Source organism: Homalodisca vitripennis, chromosome X, assembly GCF_021130785.1.
Source record: "Homalodisca vitripennis isolate AUS2020 chromosome X, UT_GWSS_2.1, whole genome shotgun sequence".
NCBI lineage: Eukaryota > Metazoa > Arthropoda > Insecta > Hemiptera > Cicadellidae > Homalodisca > Homalodisca vitripennis.
The window spans coordinates 93,217,387-93,231,633 of record NC_060215.1 but is presented as its reverse complement, the minus strand read 5'-3'; the positions used below and the strand labels follow the sequence as shown (position 1 = coordinate 93,231,633).

At 33.3% G+C, this 14,247-nt stretch overlaps 1 protein-coding gene across 1 annotated transcript in view; it reads right to left on the bottom strand.

Annotated features, from left to right (window-relative positions):
* Positions 1-14,247, bottom strand: part of LOC124369504 (flotillin-2) — a 428,795-nt gene that overhangs the window by 82,039 nt on the left and 332,509 nt on the right. The gene's annotated exons all lie outside the window — the stretch shown is intronic.

The following is a 14,247-nucleotide window of genomic DNA, read 5'->3' as shown; positions in this document are numbered from 1 at the left end:
ATCGTTTATTGATATGTCAGCCAGAGAGTGTAGTGTGTTTGTGGATATAAATGCAATAACGGGTTGGTCTAATCGTTTATTGATATGTCAGCCAGAGAGTGTAGTGTGTTTGTGGATATAAATGCAATAACGGGTTGGTCTAATCGTTTATTGATATGTCAGCCAGAGAGTGTAGTGTGTTTGTGGATATAAATGCAATAACGGGTTGGTCTAATCGTTTATTGATATGTCAGCCAGAGAGTGTAGTGTGTTTGTGGATATAAATGCAATAACGGGTTGGTCTAATCGTTTATTGATATGTCAGCCAGAGAGTGTAGTGTGTTTGTGGATATAAATGCAATAACGGGTTGGTCTAATCGTTTATTGATATGTCAGCCAGAGAGTGTAGTGTGTTTGTGGATATAAATGCAATAACGGGTTGGTCTAATCGTTTATTGATATGTCAGCCAGAGAGTGTAGTGTGTTTGTGGATATAAATGCAATAACGGGTTGGTCTAATCGTTTATTGATATGTCAGCCAGAGAGTGTAGTGTGTTTGTGGATATAAATGCAATAACGGGTTGGTCTAATCGTTTATTGATATGTCAGCCAGAGAGTGTAGTGTGTTTGTGGATATAAATGCAATAACGGGTTGGTCTAATCGTTTATTGATATGTCAGCCAGAGAGTGTAGTGTGTTTGTGGATATAAATGCAATAACGGGTTGGTCTAATCGTTTATTGATATGTCAGCCAGAGAGTGTAGTGTGTTTGTGGATATAAATGCAATAACGGATTGGTCTAATCGTTTATTGATATGTCAGCCAGAGAGTGTAGTGTGTTTGTGGATATAAATGCAATAACGGGTTGGTCTAATCGTTTATTGATATGTCAGCCAGAGAGTGTAGTGTGTTTGTGGATATAAATGCAATAACGGATTGGTCTAATCGTTTATTGATATGTCAGCCAGAGAGTGTAGTGTGTTTGTGGATATAAATGCAATAACGGATTGGTCTAATCGTTTATTGATATGTCAGCCAGAGAGTGTAGTGTGTTTGTGGATATAAATGCAATAACGGGTTGGTCTAATCGTTTATTGATATGTCAGCCAGAGAGTGTAGTGTGTTTGTGGATATAAATGCAATAACGGGTTGGTCTAATCGTTTATTGATATGTCAGCCAGAGAGTGTAGTGTGTTTGTGGATATAAATGCAATAACGGGTTGGTCTAATCGTTTATTGATATGTCAGCCAGAGAGTGTAGTGTGTTTGTGGATATAAATGCAATAACGGGTTGGTCTAATCGTTTATTGATATGTCAGTGACGAGTTAGATATTATAAATTTAACTTTTATATAATTAATCTATTAAATTTCATATTAGATTTCAAATTTGTATTTGATAAAAATAACAATTACAGTCAAACAAATGAACACGAACTAGAGGCTTAACGTACGTTGTAAATATCATGAAATGGTCAGTACTAATATATTCAAGGTTTAAATAATGGCTGCATTTTGTATGAAACTCCACAACTGTAATTAAAATAATGTATACCTACTTGGCCTATTGATCTCAGATTACGAAGAAAAAACTATGATGAAGATGCTCGAACTAAATATGTAACCATTAGCTCCAGGGTAATTTAGTACAAAACATACCCCTATGAAAAGCAGTTAAATTTATAATGTTCTATCAAGTTTTGTTCTTACAATACTACTGCATTACATACACAATGGAACGTAGGCCATCGTACTCCAAATAAAGAATGTAGTAGCAGTAAATGTTTGTCTGTAAAATTACGTGTCTTTATTAATTTCCTCAAGAACATACTGTGTTGAGAAGTAAAAGAAACATTTTAATGTCCATGTGTATGTAGCAATCGTTATGTATTTGAATAAGATATGTCTGCAAAGTAAGATTATACATCTGCATACTGTATATTCTCACATGCTGACTTATTTTGCTATAATACACCACAGTTTTCCTTGTGTATCAGAAGTGCACATCAGCTATCTAATTGCACGAATGGGTAAACAGTTTAATTGCAACTATACATAAATACACCTTCTTTAATTGGACGAGATAATCACATGTGCTAGGTTCAGACCAAGTAAGGGTCACTTTAGTTGCGAATCTGACATAAAGTAGATTTATATGGGCTTCAAAATACATTCTAGTTTCAAAGCCTTTCTGAATGCGATATATCAGATCATGTTTTCTAATAAAAATTTTCTTCAATCGGATTGGAAAAAGCGAATGAACTTGAAATGAGAAGAATGTTTAAAAGAATCCTCATTGTTTCTGTATTACCAGGAAACGAAAATGTCAACTACTTTGATTTTTAATAACTGAAGAAGTTTCTTCAGTAGTATATCGTGTATACAAGATATGGCTTGCCGATTCGCCATGATATAATACTTTAGACAACCAGTATTTCTATCTTAAATTATAGAAAAGTTCCAACTCAACAACACAATAAAGGGCTCCATTTTTGTAAATTGTTCCTTTCGAACATCTCTTTTATTTAATTTTATTATATTTGATCTTTAGTGATTATTTAATTCATTATTTTTTGTAATTGCAAATCGATTTGACAACTACAATCATGACTCCAGATTTCAGGAGTCTAGTCTGTGACAGCGTCAGATTTCAGACGTTGCACTAAGAGGAAGGTGGATTGGAGCTATAGATTGAAAACATGATTTGTACACGGCTCTGAAGCATTACTGATTTGAAATTTGATATTCTAAACATGATGCAAAATAATGAGGCTCACTACTAATTTATCGTTCTTTTAATTAATAAACTGTTAAAAACCTATAAAAATACGGCTAGCAGGTTGTAGGGTTTGCCCGCCCAGTATACAGGGGCAAGGTGACGCTATCGATATGGGTTAATGTCATTGTAATGAGGGCTCCAGTTGTCAGCTAGCGTACAGTGGCGAAACAGCCTACGTGAGACATCAAATGCATCAAGTCGTGGCACGGGATGTCGCCATCCACCAGCACCGCTGCTCCTTGAGGAGGAAACAGCTCAGGCATCACGTATTGTGGGACTCGAGAATTGCAACCCCTTCCCATCTACTCCGATAACCCCCAGCCCGTTAACCGCTGTAGCCTAGGCTAATACTCAATGGACCAAGACATCATGAACACATAAATAAAATCCTTTCCTAGACTCAGAAAAACAACGAATGTTTCCTGAATTTGACATAGAGAAGTGATGTAAGTATTGCAACAGTATTATACATTTCTAATACTTTAACTTAAAACCACGATTTTGAAAATCAATTTATGACCCCAAAACCAATGAAAATTCTTAGCATTAGGGAAAAATACCGAATTAGGACAAGTTAAATGCCATTTTAAAGAATAACATGATATTTGATCGGTTCTTAAATGTACGGGAATCACATATTCTACAGTTTATCAATATTATAGAATCGTTTTATCAGATTTTTTAGGTTTATAAAATTTGGCTGAGTCATGAGTTCAGTTTAAAGACACATGAAAGTAAAATATTGTGCGTAGTGTTTCGTCAAATACTATTTTTTGGTCTTAAAGGGCCCCTTCCCACGAAATTATCTTGTAAATACTTTTTGGAAACTTCTTTTCCGATACATACATTTTTACTCTCACTATCCATAGTATTTCATTTTTGTATAAACGTCTTGCATACAAAGATATGACCTATTCAACGTGTTTAATAATGAAATACTTTATACACCTTATACTTGAGGATTATTCTAGTCATTTTTCTAGCACTGTTTTTGATCCGTCATAACATTTTACAGTAACACTAAAATCGACGTATGATTAAGGTTAAGAGCTTTCATTCACTGTCCGCGTCCCCCAGTGAAGATGAACTGACGATTCAAAAAAAGATTTTTAGGTATACATATGGTTAAATTCTCAATTTAAGTTTCTATAAGTTGAAATATTCAAATGCCACTATCCATTTTGATACTCCTCAGCATCACTGCTATTTAAGTTATTGTGGACACATTTACTTTCGAACTTTCATCAGTTCGGACACTTTTAAATGTATGTGGTTTTATCTCGGACCCTATGTGTAAGTAATAAGCTAAGACACCCATCAACATACCAGGAATGGCAACAGCAATGTTTACTGTATTAATGGATGTGCCATTGACCATTGTCATATTACGTCTGGTTGTTACACGATTACGTTGTACGATGAACTCTTTTAGAGTATTGGCTTTAAAATGATCGCCCGATTTCGTACAACGTACGTATTAACTCTTGCTAACTTTCAATCATTGCGTTTTGGATAAGACAAAGAACCCCAACAATTAATTAGTAAACTGGGGAAGTAAAAAATAGATCGGGGGAAACATTGGCGTCCCTACTTCAGTGACAATATTGGTTCACAGTATTGTAGCAGAAATGTAAGAGAAAGAACAAGGGCGACATTGCTGTCAAAGCGTCCTTAGGGGTCGTCACATGGGTTCTTAACTGCAACCCTTGTACAAAAATCGAACACAACCAAACATACTCCTATGCAGTTTTTAAGCAGTTCTGGCAGTTTCTAAAACTACTCTTATCCTTATTTTTTCATACGTTTTGACTTCATAGCACTGCATTCTAATAAAACAAAAAAGGGTACAACTAACTAAAATATTGTCATACGCGTTCACTAGAGCAGGTATTTGAAAAGCAAAACAGGAATTCAATCAAATAAATAATAAACCAATATAACGTCGTATTAAATTTATTGTATTAAGAGTATTAAAGCACCTAAAAACGTAAAGAAAGAGTTATCGCACAGACAAACTGACCTGTGCAAAATCAAAATCAATATGTACTTCCTTCGACCAGAGAGAAACCTTTACACAAGTTAAAAGTCTTAAGGACTTTTCTATCAAGACTTATCTCACAGACGGACGGATTTAATAAATTTCTGAGTAATGGGTTTATAATCCATATAATAAAAAAAGTTGAACTTGTGTGCTCAAACGATTTAAACCTAAATTACACGAGATTATAAGTTCTCAGAAGGTTTGATAAGACTCAAATTACATTTCGGTAACTTACATTTCACATTAGTTATAGTATTTTGAAATCAACGACCACGTTATTCTTACGCGAGTATTTCACTGATGTAGCTCTACAAGAACCACGAAACAGTTATATACGGATAATAAAGGATGCCCAGGATAATGTGATCTGAGCTCAAAAATTAAATATGAATATACATATAATCTATGTTTCTCTGAGCAATCAAAATTACTTTCCTAGATACTGTATGTTTGACCTAATCACAATAAAGTATGTATTAAACGCTTGTGTGTTTTGTTATGTTTTATGTATCTCGATATTTTGTTGGTTAAGTATCTTGGTGTTACGTAATTTTCGGTGCATATAAGGCAAATATTCATACATTATTCAAACGGTGTAGAAAAAAAGTTTTGTAAATAGAGTTTACGGAAAAATAGAAAAGGACAGACAAAAATTCAAAAGATGTGAGGTTTGATTGTATGTTTAAAGGTATTTTTATTCATTTCACAAAAGTGTGTTACCCGAAAAGAGCATTACACACAATTATTAAGTTAACTTGTATTTAAATAACTATTTAACATTTTGAAAAGAAAACACACACACACACACACACACACACACACACACACACACACACACACACATATATATATATATATATATATATATATATATATATATATATGCTGTTTTAAGTTAGTTTTGGTAAACACGACCAACACTTTAGGTAAACACGGGTTTAGTAATGATAAGTAAGTAACCAGTCGAAACACTGAAAAAACTACCATCGCTAAAGAAAATGACAAACTCTTACTATAACCAAAGTTATAATAGAAATTTTTTACAGATGAAAATTGTGGGTATTTTAGAGTTTTATTTAATCAAAATATGATATGGATACGTGTTACAGATCATATGAAATGGGTAAAAAAACGGAAGAACCACATGCAGCTGCTTTATCAGAATTCCAGTTTTGAATAAATGAGAAAACTGGTGAAAGAGCATAAACCAATATTTTTTTATTTATTTCAGGTTTAGTTATAAGTTCTAATTAAATTATAAGGATTCGCATAATCAGTTTTAAGTTTAGATTTTAAGATTAGATTAACAAACAAGCTAGTTTCAATGCAATCACAAATGTTTGAACATTTTTCAACGACAAATTCTTAGTTAAGGATAAAATCTGTTCCCAAATTAAAGAACTCTTGTTGAAAACTTAAAATCGTTGACATGTTCTAAAATATGAATCCTCCCCTCATGTTCTATTGACCGCTGGCTATAGAGCCTTCAGTTCAGCCTGAGAAGGGTCAGTCTCGGACAGCGTGTCCAATAATCTTGGCTATCCCCTGCACCCAACATTTTCCCCATTAAATCGTTCATAAAAGACTTTAGTGTGTATATAACACTTTCACTCACGGACCCATTAAATCAAAATTGGAACACACTGTGTTCACTATAGTACACGGTGATTTGGAACTTGACTTTCCTCGATAATTTTCAGACAAAGATTAAGTTGAACCCTATACCGTAGTAATAGTACCCAATATGAAGTTGTGCTTAGTACCATAATACATTGTATGGAAATCAGTCAATTTAAAACCCTATTGTTTCAAACGTTGCCGCAGATTGACGGTTGTATAGGACACCAATCAGACCAGTTACGGTAACAAGTTACTCCTGCAGACCTACTTGTTATGTTGCAATATGTTAAACTTAACATTTTCATAAATATGAAAACCGGACATGTTTACGCGCAGTGTCTCTTATATCATGTTAACAAGCGTTTGGTCACTGAATGTATTGATGTTTAAAAATGTATTTATTTTGTTTTTCTAATACTGAAGAAATATCACAAATTACATGATATATTACAAATTGAGAAGAAATACTGGTTCTAGACGTACCTAAAGTGTCGACTTTGTGAACAATTTTAGATAGCTAACTCAAAGACGAATCCAATTATTTCATTAACATTTTCAGGAAATATTTATTATCATCCGCTCAATCTAAAAGTGTATTTAAGTCTTAGAAAGCACAAGTAAAAGATTTTCCGCCTCATATAAAACATTGGCACAGTAAAACTAATCTTAATATAAAACGAAACACTTCAGTTGATTTGGAACACCCTTACTAAAAACAGAAAACTTTGATACATTAGCAATTTATTCTTGAGCTGTGAATGTGGGGCGGTACAGGCGCAAGTACCTATATTATTTATTAATCTTTGACAATGTTCTACGTATAATTTTAATTCGATAGATAAAATAAAAACATTTCTAAGATAGAAAATTGAAAATGGAGTCTCCTACATATAAATCCGGAAAGCTTCACTCACCTAGAACACCCCCCCCCAAAAGACTACATATGTTGGAATGAAACAAAGTAAATGCTTTATTCCAAATATATGACACAAAACATTTTTGTAATAATTTTTTTGAATGCAGTATTGTCTAATTGGAGATAATAGCTAGCCAGTGTTTGGATGACTGTTTTTGGTAACAATATTTATTATAATACCATGTAGTTTAGGGCTGTAAGAGATAAGGAATGCATTGTAAAGGTGATGAGAAAATATCATTATGCCTATACATATACTTTATTGATATTTGTACTTGAGCACATTCAAAATTTACGTGTGATGGTTTCAGAAATGAAGCTTTGAATATTGAAATAGCAAACAATTTTTTTTGCCGGAATTGTCGGGCATATACAGTATGAATGCTCACACATACTACTATATATATATATATATAATATATATATATATATATATATATATAATTAATTACAACATAATTACTATAATTTTAAAACTTTTATACATACTGCGACAATTGTAAAATTTATAACTTAAGAACTTGGCGCTCCAACGTTTGTAGAAAAAACTATGAAAGTGTTCTTAGTTTTTTCTACAAACGTTTCGAATGTAGTTTACTAGTGAGTAAACTACATTCTCTTTGTATTAAGAATGAAAGCGTCCAAGACCACTACGGCAATTGTGTTATTTTACTCACAAAACACTAAATATCTACATAGTACAACAAATCTGTATATGAGTTTAACATTGAACCAGTCAATATTATTCAATAATCTCATAAATTCGAATACCAATAATGTTACGGGATTTATGTAACTAAAGTATACTTATTTTCATCGGTTGAGTTTTCAAGCCGACTAGCCATACATTAATTTGGACAGTAAAAAATTCCGTTGGACTAAAAGTGGTATATAAGCGGATTAGTTTCACATATAACATGAGTCGATACTGAGTGGAGTGGACAAGGAAATATCGCCCGTGACTGCGGGGGGCCTGTGGGTGCGGGTTGCCAAACAGTTCCCGAACTGTCAAATTGGCCCTATTGCAGAACTGGAGTGCAACCTGACCTGATTCTGCGTCTTGGAGAATTCAAGTGAACCCGTATAGTGCACTGCAGTTCTCCTGGACACAACGTTTGTTGTTTACACATAACAACACATCACTTACCACACCTATACATAATTATTTTGCGTGAAATTAATTCTAACAACTAATTATGTAATTTCACTGTAACTTTCCATTGTTGGTTACGGGGAGAGGCGGTTCTGTTAAAGATAAGAAGAGAACTTAAATACACAAATAGGTAACAGTTGCAGCGTGGCCGATATATCTAGTTGCGTTTAAATTTAAATTAACCGAAATTCAGGAAAATTACTTGAAGCACCGTTGTTTGTTATTACGGATAATCATAGCGGGGGGGGGGGGGTACCATTTTTCAGCCACAACAATATACATCTAATACTATCTAAACTTGTGAGATAACTGGCCTCCACTAACTACATGAGCCGAAAAGGACTAAATCATAAAGATACATAGTAGTAACTAACAATGCCCATACAAAATAGGGGTTCCACATAGTATATTAAATTAGATATACAAGTAAGACTCTCACAGGATCCTCAAACAGTGGAAGATGGTACAAATTCGCATTTGGAGAACAACAGAAACAACACTAAAAATCAGCTGAAAAAAGAATTAAAACCTCCGGAACTAAATCAAAGATATAATCCAAAAATTCGGTATGTATTAATACAATTTCTTGCTAAATACTCAAATTCAGTTTTGAACTGAATTTCTAGAACTATAGTTTCTAGTTATAATATATAACTGATCGTTTAAAGAGGAAATGTTCTCCTTTAAAATAAAGTTCTTGAAAATATTTTCAAATTAAAAAATGAATATGCAATGCAAACAATTTAAAGGCCAATTTCACTAACGTCAACATTTTCAAAACTAGATAATTATGATCAGCGCAATTTTCTAAATACTAACCAACATGGATTTACAAGAGTAAACCAACAATTTGTGAAACGTAATATCCAAGAGGAAAATTGACTACCGCCTTGACTACCTCAATCAAAAAATCATTCTGAAGATATTAAAATCAATCAGTATCAAAGAAACATTACGTGAATGGTTGAAGAGCTACTTAAAAGACCGTACAATCTATTTCGAGCTTAACCATTTGCCAAATGGTATCACCACCGCATATAATGTTCTTCCTGGGCAAAGAGATGTGCCTCGAGACTTAACATTAGGACCAGTGAATTTCATCCTTTTCTTTAATGATTACCCTAGAAACGCTTAGAAAACTTACATGCATCTCGTGTATGCTGATGATACTTAATACTTAGGGTATAAACCAACATTCCCCAGAGAGTCATACTGTCTCGTCCTACATCGCCCTTAACATGGACATTCAATACTCATATGGAAATAATCTCGTAGTAATCTAATTAAATCTAAAAACATTGCTTTAGGAAGGAGAGCATATCAGAACTTCCAGCAATTACTGGTGCCAGTATTGGGGCACAATCCAAATTTCTTGGTATAACAATAGATACATACTTAAAATGATTTAATCACCTAGAAAATCTTAACAAGAAATTCACAGCAGTCACTTTAGGATAAAGGAAATAACTTCCTTTAGTAATAAAGAAACATACAAAATAAGTTATTTTTCACTTTTTGTCTCCCATTTGCGACATCGTCTTGCTGAGCGAGATGCCACTTTTCTAACAATTTTTCAGCGAATTCTCATTATACAAAAGACACGTTTAGACTACATTAGGAGGCTTCCAACAGTAACAGGTGCCTGGCGACATCCGAAGTTAGCGCAGGAATAGTGGTGCATCAGGGCCAACAGGCGTGAGCCCCAGGCGCTGCTAGGGGCGGAAACTACCGCGGGAGTTGCCCTCGTCCTGTAGGCCATGGCATTGGGAGATGCGTTGCCAGTCTATTTAGTGGCTTCTCGCCCTGCTCCCGTATAGTCGTGTTACCGTTACAGCACAGCCGCACAGGTAAGCCCACATACGCTTCTCAGAGCAACAGCACCAGTGATCGCCCGGCACTTATCACTGTACAGTGCATCTCTTTTCTGTATCACTAATTTACTATTATCTAGAGATTATTGCAACCGTTATTGAGACTTACTGATTGTGTAAAAGCTAATGTATCATTTTCTTATCGGAATGTCACCCATTAGTGGTTAAATCAAGAATATCTGTGTTACATTCGTTTCGACATTTATTTATAAGTGTTAAATTGATTTAAACGATTCAGAGCAGAATTTTGAAATAAATTACGAGCTTTTGCTAAAACTAAGAAAGGGATAGCGAGGTATGAGAGCAGATATGTGTTTTATAAATATATCGTATGTTTCAATGTGAGAACGAATATTACACGGAAAACTGCTGCTTCAAGTGGCAAATAAAACGTTTTATTTCAAAATTTTAATTTAAACATTTCAGCTTATAATTCAGCTTCTGATTCAAACTAGCTTGCAACAAGTTATTTTTATACTAAAACGTGATTAGACTTATCAGTATATGGACATATCTCGTATGTATTGTGTATGTACACAGGTTCAGTCGTAACTTTGGAAATTTTCGGAATAAACGGATATTTCTATGAATATTATAACTAGAACCCTTCCGTCGGCGGTATCTGAAAGGTTAAAGGTCAAGGGTTCAAATTCTCTGTCAGTACAATAGCTACTATTACCTATATGAACATGTCCTTCAATACAAAGTTGATCGGAGACAATGGTTTAAAGACAATAACAATTATGAATCATAAACTACTTAAAAATAATGTTTAATATGTTATATACACATTTCAAAATATAACATGGCTGTATTTTATTACGATGTTTGGTATCCACAAGTACGCAATATTAAAATTAACGGTATTTAAATAGGAGCGTATATTTTGTCAAGTGCTGTTCACTGAGCTTCATATAGTGCTGTTCTGATATAGTGGTTCAAATATTTACGAGGGTCACTTCATATTGAATTATTGATAGTAAAAAACGATACTCTCACTGAATACGTTAATAATATGGCTAATTGTATGACCATTTATATATAATATGTATACTGCAAATACAAAGATAAACTATGTAAAATAGTGAAGGCCTAAAACATTAATTAATTTTATTTATGAAATCAATAAACCCTTAAACGTTATTATTCAAATAGAAAATATTCAGACGTATAGTAAAAAGTACAATATTAAGGGCACATCTGGTAAATACGAAACAAATGATTTTCACATCATATCATATTTTACATAATATATTAATTTAATTATTTATCACATTTAATGAATCAGATAATGATGTTCATTGATGTTTATTCCAGATAAAAAATTACATATTTTTATAGCTGAATAATATAGAATTTAGTTATGTATTTAGTCAAGGAATTAGGGTGTTTAGGAAGTGATATTGAAATAATATTTTATTTGTCAAATTCCATCTAAATTTAAATTAAGTTTCTTCATTCAATACGCGAAATAATACATTTATGGTCAGAACAGTAATAATAAACACTAGCACTGTTGCTGACTAACAATATATACTGGTATACATTACTTCAATTCATATATTACGATTACTAAGATAAGTATTTTTTAAGTTTATTCTTAATTCAATATTTACTGAAATATTGGAAAGTATTAATGTGAATTGAAATGATTGAAAGTGAATAATGAATTGATACATGCGACATTTCTCCTATTGCAAAATGAACTCATTTTTATATTTTCACACCACTCGTAACAATGACTTTTACATATTATTTAGTAATATTCTGGTAAAATACTGATACAAGTGTACATAGATTATCTACAAAAAAGTGTTTTCGATAAGTTGCCTATGTTGAGTACGGTTCACGCATGTATATTTGACTCCAGTCATCCATAAGTACTGTCATCCTAAAAGTCACGCATGTATATTTGACTCCTCAGTCATAAGTACTGTCAACCTAAAAGAAACGCGTTTCGATATACGAAATTTGGATGAGGTAATTTTGAAATGGTAATGGATAAAAACGCAAATTACTAAATGTGTTAGTTACTGATTAAATTGAGATCACCTCACGTACATTTTAGTGGACTTGAACGAGATTCGCTAATTTAACAATTGAATTTGTATCGAGGAATATGACATTTCTGTTTCAATTTCACAAATTTAATTATCATTGAATACAGAAAACATTTTATTGACTATGAAGTAAAGAAATAAATATTTATATATACACAGACATTCGTTACAATTCAACCTTTTGATATGTAGTTAGAATTTCATAGACTTACTCATGATAGACTGCATTTCTTTGAATTATTACTGACGATAGGTGATGTGAAAAGGTAACAAGATTTGGGACATTTCCGTAATTATATGTTACAAATTTAACAATTGCACTTTTTAGTTGTTCTTGGTTTCTGGGTGTCCAAAAATAAAGTTTTGAAAAAAAAAATGTTATTTAGAACACAATAGGTAATGGAAATTATGTAATAATTAAGTATTTTTAAGCTTTAGTGCAGATTCGTGGCTCTGATATCTATGTGTTCACATATTGGGTGAGCCTTCAGCAACACATAGCTCGTGAAACAGCCTGTAGATGCACAAGTTTCTAACATACTCCAAAGGGAAGTAACTAGGTGGGGTGAAAGTTTTTCACTTTGATGCGAATATGGTATATCTAGGGTGTTATAAAAATCCCGGAACAAATTACATAATTTTTAAAGGGAATTATAAAAGCGATGCTCAGCATATAAAAACAGTACAAAAACGCTTATTTACTCCACATTTATACTTTCTTTGGGAAGAATCCTCTGGAAAACAGAAAATGGAAGCGAGTCAAGTTTCATATAGTTCGAAGCCTAAAAGTATTTAAATATTAGATATAGTATAAATAGTTCAATACAGTTTAAGTAGTACAAATAGTAAAAACAGGTAATTAGAGGACACTTAAAATTTAGAGTATTAGCTAAACTGTCAATTTCGTTTTGTATATTAGTTTTAGTTCTTTAAAAAGGATTAAATATGAATTTAGGAAGTATACAAAAAAGAAATATTGTATAGAATATCTTTAAAAATATAATTCCACACTTTTGGGGTGGAGAGAAGGCTCTACATGTTTAAAACTTATTTCTGTATAAACCACCAATTGGGAGCACGACAAGATTTACAAATCATTTATGTTAATAAATTCCTTACAGATATAATCTTTCAAGGCCTCTTCATATACAACAATCAGAGTTACTAATGGTCACAATTCTTTCATGTTTGTCTAAATTCAATAATTTGTAATAGTCCAAATGAAATCTTTTAAGTTCTGAAATTGAGCTTTCTGTACTTAAGATAATCCACTGGTTCTTCGTGGACATTGTTAACGAGGAAACGATGAGTCACTGAGGAAAAATAGTATTAATGTCTTATGTTTATGTTTAAAGTTTAAAATCCCGGAACGTTTTAAAACTCATAAATCAAACGTACACAGAGATAAAGTAGTCTTTTGCTAACAGGATGTCGAGCGCATGCGACTGCAATTTTGCGGACTCGTCGTACCTGGCCAGCTCCTGCGGAGGGTCTGCTGCCAACATCTCCCTGTTCATGTCCTTCGTGGACCTCATGATAAGGACACACTGCTCCATCGCCGAGCCATGTAGCCGTGCTTATCCCTCTAATGTCTTTGCCAAATCCGATAGGATCTTCGACTTCATCGTTGTCGGTGGCGGCGTTGCCGGTAAGTAGGTTTATCCCACATTAACCTCTTATTTGCACTTAGTCCTAAAATGAGCTTTGCTTCCTGAGTGACAAGATATTCAGGATGGGTAGAGCTGGTGATAGGGGCAGTCTGCTACCACCTTGAGGTCCCGTTAGGAGGCATAGCTGCCCAGTTATGTTACCTTGGAAGAAGGAAAGAA